Genomic DNA, 9,081 nt, shown 5'->3' with positions numbered 1-9,081 from the left:
CAGGCCTACGCCCGAGCTCGGTACCACAGGCAGCGCTGGCGCTGTCAAGTGGAGGTTCCACTGAGATCGGGAAAGAGAGGAGAACCTGACGGGACGTTCCTGGAAGGAGCCGGCTGGACTGGTTCGGAGAGTGGAACGTATTGGAGAAGCGGCGCAGGATTAAACTGAAAGCAGCGCTACGAGAGTGTGAGCTTTGATCGCGCCATGGGAATTGTGAGTTCCTTTCTACGTGTATTGACACGGGATGATGCAGGTAAGGAATCCTTGTATGAGGTGGAGAATAGCTCCAGCTCTGAGGATGAGGGAGAAATTTTAGAAAAGGAAAAATTGAAGAAATGCAAGGTCAGAAAATGGGAATGGGAGCCTAGAAAAGGGGAAACAAGAGCGGACAAGCTACTCAGTTCCCCAGTGGCAGCAGTGGCATCCCGGATGCCGCAATGGCCGGGCCCGGGGCATTTCTGCCGCTGCAGCAGCAGTGGTGGTGGGCAGCTGCAGGAGCTGCAGAGGCCGCAGTCTGCACCAGCCATACCGAATAAAACCAAGAAAGAGAAAGAACCACCAAAACTAGTGAAAAGTGGAAAAGGTTCAAAAGAAGGAGAAGGACAAGATATAACAGAAGTAGAGATAGCCAGCAGGAAAAACAGCCTCGGAGCTGTCCAGTCTTCGACACCTACTAAAATAAAAGTACCAGTCCCTCAGCCAATCGTAGTCCCTGTGAAGAAAGACAAATGGCAGAACTCTTCACGGGTTAATGCCAGCAATAATAGAGAACTGCAAAAATTCCCATCTTTACAAGATGTTCCTCCTGTGGGTCAAGAGAAGCTTTTCATCCAGAAGCTAAGTCAGTGTTATGTCATCCTTGACTTTGCTTCTGACCCACTGAGTAACTTAAAATGGAAAGAAGAAAAGCGAGCTGCCCTAAGCGAAATGGTGGAACATATCACCTACAACCAGAACACGATCACAGAGCCCATTTACCCCAAAGCCATCCACACGTTTGCAGTTAATAGGTTTCGAACCTTACTACCCTCCTCCAATCCTACGGGAGCAGAATTTGACCCAGGAGGAGATGAACCAATGTTAGAAGCAGCTTGGCCTCATCCGCAGCTTGTTTATGCATTTTTCTTAAGATTTTTAGAGTCTCCAGATTTCCAGCCCAATATAGCAAAGAAATATATTGATCAAAAGTTTCTATTGCAGCTTCTAAAACTCTTTGACAGTGAAGATCCTTGGGAGAGAGATTTTCTCAAAACGACCCAACACAGAATCTATGTAAAGTTCTTAGGCCTGCTCGCTTACATCAGGAAACAGATCAGTAATATATCTTATAGGTTTATCTATGAGACAGAGCACCACAGTGACATAACAGAATTACTAGAGATCCTGGGAAGTATAATTAATAGATTTGCCTTACCATTAAAGGAAGGTCACAAGATCTTCCTGTTGAAGGTATTGCTGCCCTTATACAAAGTGAGGTCCCTGAGTGTCTACCATCTCAAGCTGGCATACTGTGTCATACAGTTTTTAGAGAAGAACAGCACCCTCACTGAACCAGTGGTAATGACACTTCTCAGATACTGGCCAAAGACTCACAGTCCAAAAGAAGTAATGTTCTTAAATGAATTAGAAGAAATTTTAGATGTAATTGAACCATCAGAATTTGTAAAGATTATAGAGCCTCTTTTCCAACAGTCAGCCAAATGTGTTTCTAGCCCTCACTTCCATGTGTCAGAGTGGACACTCTATAACTGGAATAATGAGTGTATCATGAGTTTAATCAATAACAATGCAGCAAAAATGCTGCTTATCATGTTTTCATCCTTATACTGCAATTCAGAGCCCTCCTGGGATACATTCTGCTTTCTCTCTGGCTCCTACTGGAGAAACCTCTAGTTCTGCTTTTCCTGTCTATTGTCTGTCCTTGGTGCATCAATCTGTTAATTGCCTATTTTGGTTTTATTGTTTTATGTTAAAAAAGTGTTTATTGGGTATGGTTAAAAATTCAACTTTGATAATAGAAATTTGGTTTAACTAGTAACTCAGGGCTGGAGAGATGGCTCAGCCGTTAAAGGCCAGGCTATAGTGGAAAGAGCACATTTAACTTTGAAAAATTATCTTGAAAAAAACAAAAAGGGGGGAGGTTAATTCATCTCATGCAAGATTATCCTTTATTTTGTATATTTTAAAATTTTTATTAGTGGTTAACGATGTATTGTCTGCAAGAGACAGACATTAGAAATGAGCCCAGAAGACACTGGGCTTAGAGAAATGGAAAGGCCCTGACCCTGTGTTAGTCAGGGTGAGAGGTTCTGTTTGTGTTTTTCCCAAAGATGCTGAAAGTCCTGTTTGGATTCCTGAGCATTGTGTGCACCCTGTCACCACACAGCCTCGTCCTGTCACTACGCAGCCTCACCCAAGTGGAGATCTACTGGAGCATTGTGATGAACCACACAATTCGGATGTCAATGGGGATAAGCAGCTTGATTTGACTGGTCATAGCTCCCACCAAGACTACTGGAAAAACTGCTGCTAATTCTAATAAACCAACAATTTCTTTATGTTAATATTAATGTTACTACTTGTGTGCAGCCTCTTTATGGAGAGTGGTTTCTAGCAGGACTCAAACTGGCCAGAAGGCTCCTTAAAGGATGGGCTAGAGGTCCTTGTCTTTTGGAGTCCTAGCCTTTGGGGCAGCTACAGCAGGATTGATATTGCCGCCTTCACAGACAACAGATCCAGTCCCAGGCAGTTACTAAGCAGGTGCTCGTGTTGCTGGCACGAGAGAACCCTTCTGCCCATGTTTGGTTCAGCATTTACTGAGAATAGTTAGTCAATGACGGGCAACTCCTTTGCAGTCCTTACCTACCTAAGACAGGGGCCCTGAGGCTGGCAGGGATTCCCTATGACGGGTAATTGGTATTGACAGAAGGTGACCTAAGACAGACGCTATTCGTCTATAAAATAAAAACGGGGGACCTGTAGGACCCCAAAGGGCTGCTATGCCCTGGCTGAACCTTTTCGTATGCTGCTGTCTACTAAGTAACATTCTGCAGTTCCTCTAGGATCAAAACATCCTGACTAAGGCATGGTGCCCCAGGAAGGGAATTTACTCTTGACATCCTATTGCCCCCCAGTTGAGTTCTTGTTTTTTCCTGAGTTTGTATTTTTCCTTCCCTGGCTTGCTGTATATATATTGAACCTGCTCAGTAAAGACATTGGCATTCTCCCACAACGAATGACCAGAGTCTGAGTATTTCTTTAATCCCCCAGGCCTACGCCCGAGCTCGGTACCACAGGCAGCGCTGGCGCTGTCATATATATATATATTATTTCATTCAAGACTTTGTCTACTTGCAAATCTTATTTTTCTAAGAAAAAGATTTGTGACCTCTAGAAGACATGTAGACATTTGTATTTATATAGATATACAAATCAAACCTTTACTTTTAATAAATCATAAAGAAATAACTTTTTGCTATACATAAATTTTAACATTTTTAAAAGTGAAAATAATTTTGGAAACTAATGAGTGATATGTGTATATAGTTTCTTTTCTTAATTTATTTTTATTTGCTATTTTATGTATTTACATTTCAAATGTTATTCCCTTTCCTGGTTTTCCCTCCAGAAAACCCCTGTCCCATCCCTCATCCCCTTGCTTCTATGAGAGTGCTCCCCCAACCACACAGCCACTCCTGCTTCCTGCCCTGGCATTCCCGTACACTGGTGCATCAAGCCTTTACAGGACTGTTGTTCTTTCTATGGGGTTGCAATCCCCTTCAGCTCCTTCAATCCTTTATCTGACTCCTCCATTGGGGACCCTGGACTCAGTCCACTGTTTGGCTGCGAGTGAATCTAGTTTCATATGGAGAGTTAAATATTAGATGAATGCTTGACAATTGAAGGTGAATTTTTTTCAATTTATACTCAGTGATGAGAAGGTTTCTTCATAAAAATACCAGTTATAAAATGACAGAAGTATGTTTTTGACCATTGGAACAGAGACGGGCAGGAAGATCAATAGAATTAAAGAGCCAGAAATGAACCCACACACCTATGGCGACAAAATACCAGTTATAAAATGACAGAAGTATGTTTTTGACCATTGGAACAGAGACGGGCAGGAAGATCAATAGAATTAAAGAGCCAGAAATGAACCCACACACCTATGGTGACTTAATCTTCGACAAAGGAGCAAAAACCATCCAGTAGAAAAAGACAGTATTTTCAACAAATAGGGCTGGTTCAACTGGGGGTCAGCATGTAGAAGAATGAAAATAGATCCATACTTACCTCCTTGTACAAATCTCAAGTCCAAGAGGATCAAGAACCTCTACATAAAACCAGATACACTGAAATTAATAGAAGAAAAAGGCAGGAAAAGCCTTGAACACATGGGCACAGGGGAAAAGTTCCTGAATAGAACACCAACGACTTATGCTCTAAGATCAAGAATCCACAAATGGGACCACATAAAATTGTAAAGCTTCTGTAAGGCAAAGGACACTGTCAATAGGACAAAATGGCAACCAACAGATTGGGAAAAGATCGTTACCAATCCTACATCTGATAGAGGACTAGTATCCAATATATACAAAGAACTCAAGAAGTTAGACTCCAGAGAAACAAACAACCCTATTAAAAATGGGCTACAGAACTAAACAAAGAATTTTCAACTGAGGTAACAGGAATGATCGAAAAGCACCTAAAGAAATGTTCAACATCCTTAGTCAACAGGGAAATACAAATCAAAACAACACTGAAATTCCTCTCCACATCAGTCAGAATGGCTAAGATCAAAAACTCAGGTGACAGCAGATGCTGGTGGGATTGCAAGCTGTTGCAACCACTCTGGAAATCAGTCTGGCAGTTCCTTACAAAATTGGACATAGTACTACTTGAGGATCCAGCTATACCATCCTGGGCATATACCCAAAAGATTCTCCAACATATTACAAGGACAAATGCTCCACTATGTTCATAGCAGCCTTATTTATAATAGCCAGAAGCTGGAAAGAACCCAGATGTCCTTCAACAGACGAACAGATACAGAATATGTGGTACATTTACACAATGGAGAATTACTCTGCTATTAAAAACAATGACTTCATGAAATTCTTAGGCAAATAGAAGGAACTAGAAAATTTAGTCCTGAGTGAGGTAACCCAATTACAGAAGAACACAAACAGTATGCATTCACTGATAAGTAGATATTAGCCCAAAAGCTTGGAATACCCAAGATACAGACCACATGAAGCACAAGAAGAAGTAATACCAAAGTGTGGGTACTTAGGTCCTTCTTAGAAAGGGGAACAAATTACTCATGGGAATAAATATGGAGACAAAATGTGGAGCAGAGACTGATGGAAAGGTCATCCAGAGACTTCTCCACCTGGGGATTCATCCCATGTACAGTCACCAAACCCAGCCACTGTTTGTGGATGCCAAGAAGTGCATGCTGACAGGAGCCTGATATAGCTGTCTCCTGAGAGGCTCTGCCAGAGCCTATCAAATCCAGAGGCAGATGCTTGCAGCCAACCATTAGACTGAGCACAGTGTCTCCAATGGAGGAGTTAGAGAAAGGACTAAGGAAGCTGAAGGGGTTTGCATCCCTTTAGGAAGAACAAAAATACCAACCAACCAGACCCCTCCCCCTCAGAGCTCCCAGGGACTAAACCACCAGTCAAGGAATACACATGAAGGAACCTGTGGCTCCAGCTGCATATGTAGCAATGGATGGCCTTGTCAGGCATCAGTGGGAGGAGAGGTCCTTTTTTCTGTGAAAGCTAAATGCCCCAGAGTACAGGAATTTGAGGGTGGTGAGGCAAGAGTGAGTGGGTGAGTGAAGGAACACCCTCATAGAAGCAGGGGGTGGGGGAATGGGATGAGGGTTTCCAGTGGTGTGTGTGGGGGTAATAACCGAGAAAGAGGATAACATTTGAAATGTAAATAAAGAATTTTTTAAAAAAGAAAAAGAAAAAAAAAAGAAAGAAACTGTTGGAAGCACTGTCCTAAGTCAAACCCAAATTCACTTAATGACTGTTAATGAATTTCAACTCAGTTAACTGAAATGCTAATGTTTAAAGTCAAACACTCCAGAAACTGAGATGTTTCTGGCAATGCTTGCTCGTGTTACATAGCACAACAACATGCACAGTGTGCTTGTCCAAGTGTTCAGAACCATGGCTTCAGAGCAGCTGCATGATGCAATACAGTAAGTGCTGCTGGGACCCCTTGGCTCCATTTCATGTTTGATAGTGAATTAAGTGTTTGACTTTTGTGCATTCAGAAACCTTGTCTGTTGTCATTTTTGAGGTATGGTATAGGGTTTTCAAATTGATTTTTTATCTATCCTCGAGAATTTCATACATGTATTCAATGAACTGTAATTATATTCACTCCCATTTACTATTTCCAACTTCCCCCATATCTTTTCCTACATTGTCTTCATCCCAATTTCATCTTTTTGTTTGTAATAAATTAAGTCCAATTAGTGTTGCCAATGTGCACATAGTTACCTGGTCATCCATAGGATAATATGAAGTCTATTAGTAGTGCACACTCAAAGATGAGTGATTCTCCCTTCCTTGGTATTCATCACCTGCCAATGGCTTTACAATAAGTGATGGAACTTGGAGACTACCTTTCTCAGATATGCAGGAATTTTGACTGTCTTGATCTTAGACAAATTTTATATAGATAGCCAAAAATGCTGTGATATAATGAAAACAACAAGAACCTTAGTAGGAAAAACAACTGAAGAAAGAAACAAAGGACTCAGGGTTAATTTCAGAAGTGAGCAATATTTATTTATTTCCTACTGCTATTTAGATAGTGTTTAGTCAACCACTAGATATAATCTTCCACATAGTTATTTAATGATATATATTTCCATATTCTGGCTATTATAATCTTCCTACTTTTCCTAAGTTTTCTTAGCCATAGTAGAGGCTAGATTGACTAAACCTAAACCTAAAACTAATACCTTATTGAAGCCTCAGTCTCCTGCAGTTATTTTTCTAAATGGTCTCATTGCCAATTTGGCTTTTGAATATTTATCTTTATACCCATAGGCCTAAGCTGCTCTGAACCTTGGTAAAAGAGCTTCTTTTTTGCTGTGTGGCCAGCACAATCATGAGCAACACAAGAACCTGGATAGGTGGACATTGGTAAACAAACACACTGAACTCTGTGTTCACTTCATGAATGAACAGTTTTTATTTTTTTCAACGCTGTTTATATAGCATTTAGTCAGATACTATCAGAGCTTGAGCAACTAATTTCTTGGATCTTTGATCTGAGTTCCCCCTTTCCACAGTTCTCTGTCCTTGTGATCTTGTTTGCCTTGAAGGTCATTGTGCCCAGCTGCTATTCTGAGCCTGACATTTTACAAAGTCATGTAGCCACATCTCTATCAGAGTTCATGCCTGAGGAAGTAACTATAGATCATCTACATCCCTGAAAATGCAGAGATGTCATAACTAGTCAAAGTTTTGTTGGCAATTTTTTTATACCTTCTATATTATAAGACTCCCTGTATGTGGTCCTGCTCTTCAGAAATTATGTGCTCTATAGATTATGATAAATGATATATGATTTTTGTGTGCCGGTAGTAATAGTGGTGTAAAATAAGGTAAATTTATTATTCACTGATTAAAATAAACTAACTTCATTATATGGTTATATATTTAACCATATTGTGAATCTATGCATGGAATATTATTACTATTTGCTTATTGAAATCTAAATCTGATCTTAATTAGAATATTTTCCTAGGTAATTAATCTTACTATATTGGTAAAAAGAGATGACAAACTGTGAATGGCAGCAGGGAGCCAGCTTCCACATATATAATCAGTTCTTGAAGAGCTTACAGAAAACATAAAAAGGGTGTTTATGTTTTAGAAGAGACTTTCCAGATGTTCTTCAGAAGGATCTTTTGATATTGACTTAATCAAATGTTACATAGTTGCAGTTAAGTTGATGATTCTAGTTGTGGATTTGTGCTTATGAATGTATCTGGTAGATATCATGAGTGGGTACTGTAAGATAAAAGATGAGTTGTCATTCTCTACTGAAAGTATGTCAGCAAGATTCTAGACTAAATTAGACTATATATGGCAATACTACTATTCCAAGCACATGTTCTTATAAGGTCTTCACAACATCAACTAATCAGGGCTCACAGAGACTGAAACAGCAACTACTGAGCCTACATGGTTCTGCACTAATCCCTCTGCATATATGCTGTGGTTATTTAGCTTGGGGATTTATTGGACTCCTAACAGTGAAAGTGGGGTGTCTGGCTATTTTACCTGCTCATGGATATTTTCTTTCCTACTGAGTTGCCTCAGCCAGCTTTGATATGGGGATTTATGACTAGTCTTATTGCACCCTGTTATGCCTTGTTTTGTTGATATCCCTCAGAGACCTGCTATTTTTTCTGAAGGAAAATGGAGGAGCCATGGAGCTAGAAGAGAAGAGAGATGGGGGCATTCTGTGAGGAGGAGAGGAATGGGAGGCTACTTATGGAAAGTATTGTATGAAATAAAAATAAAGAAAAAAATTATTACCAGAAACAAAATATTAAGCATTAATGACTACACACACACACACACACACACACACACATATATATATATATGTGTATATATATGCATATGTGTGTATACATACATACATACATACATAAAAAAGAACTTCAGGTAGTTGGTGCTCTGTTTGATTTCAAACATGTAAAAGACTCAAATCATTCAGTCTTGTGAAATGTTATCCCAGGATTTGGTCAGATGATTCTCTTGATAGAGATTGTTAATTTTGCCAGTTGTGAACTATGAGGCTTGCTCCTTCATGATTCCTAAGTAGTTTTTATATGCAGTTTTTCTTCATCATATGTTAAATGTTAGCCATATCCTTCCTCATATTCAGAAGACATGTTGTTAAAATATTAGACCACAAAGATCTCAAGTATTACACAACTTGTTGCTTTTTAGGCTCGATCCTTATAAATCTGCTTTACAGCTAGAGAGTTAGAAAATATGAAACAGTTTGCAAAATATTTGGACTATAGTATTAATTATA

The 9,081-nt window shown here is 39.8% G+C and overlaps 1 pseudogene; it reads left to right on the top strand.

Moving 5' to 3' along the window:
* Positions 1-1,833, top strand: part of LOC114610135 — a 4,323-nt pseudogene extending 2,490 nt beyond the window's left edge.
* The last annotated feature ends 7,248 nt before the right edge of the window (positions 1,834-9,081 follow it).

Source organism: Grammomys surdaster, unplaced genomic scaffold (assembly GCF_004785775.1).
Source record: "Grammomys surdaster isolate TR1022 unplaced genomic scaffold, NIH_TR_1.0 126029, whole genome shotgun sequence".
NCBI lineage: Eukaryota > Metazoa > Chordata > Mammalia > Rodentia > Muridae > Grammomys > Grammomys surdaster.
This window is presented reverse-complemented; position numbering and strand designations above follow the sequence as displayed.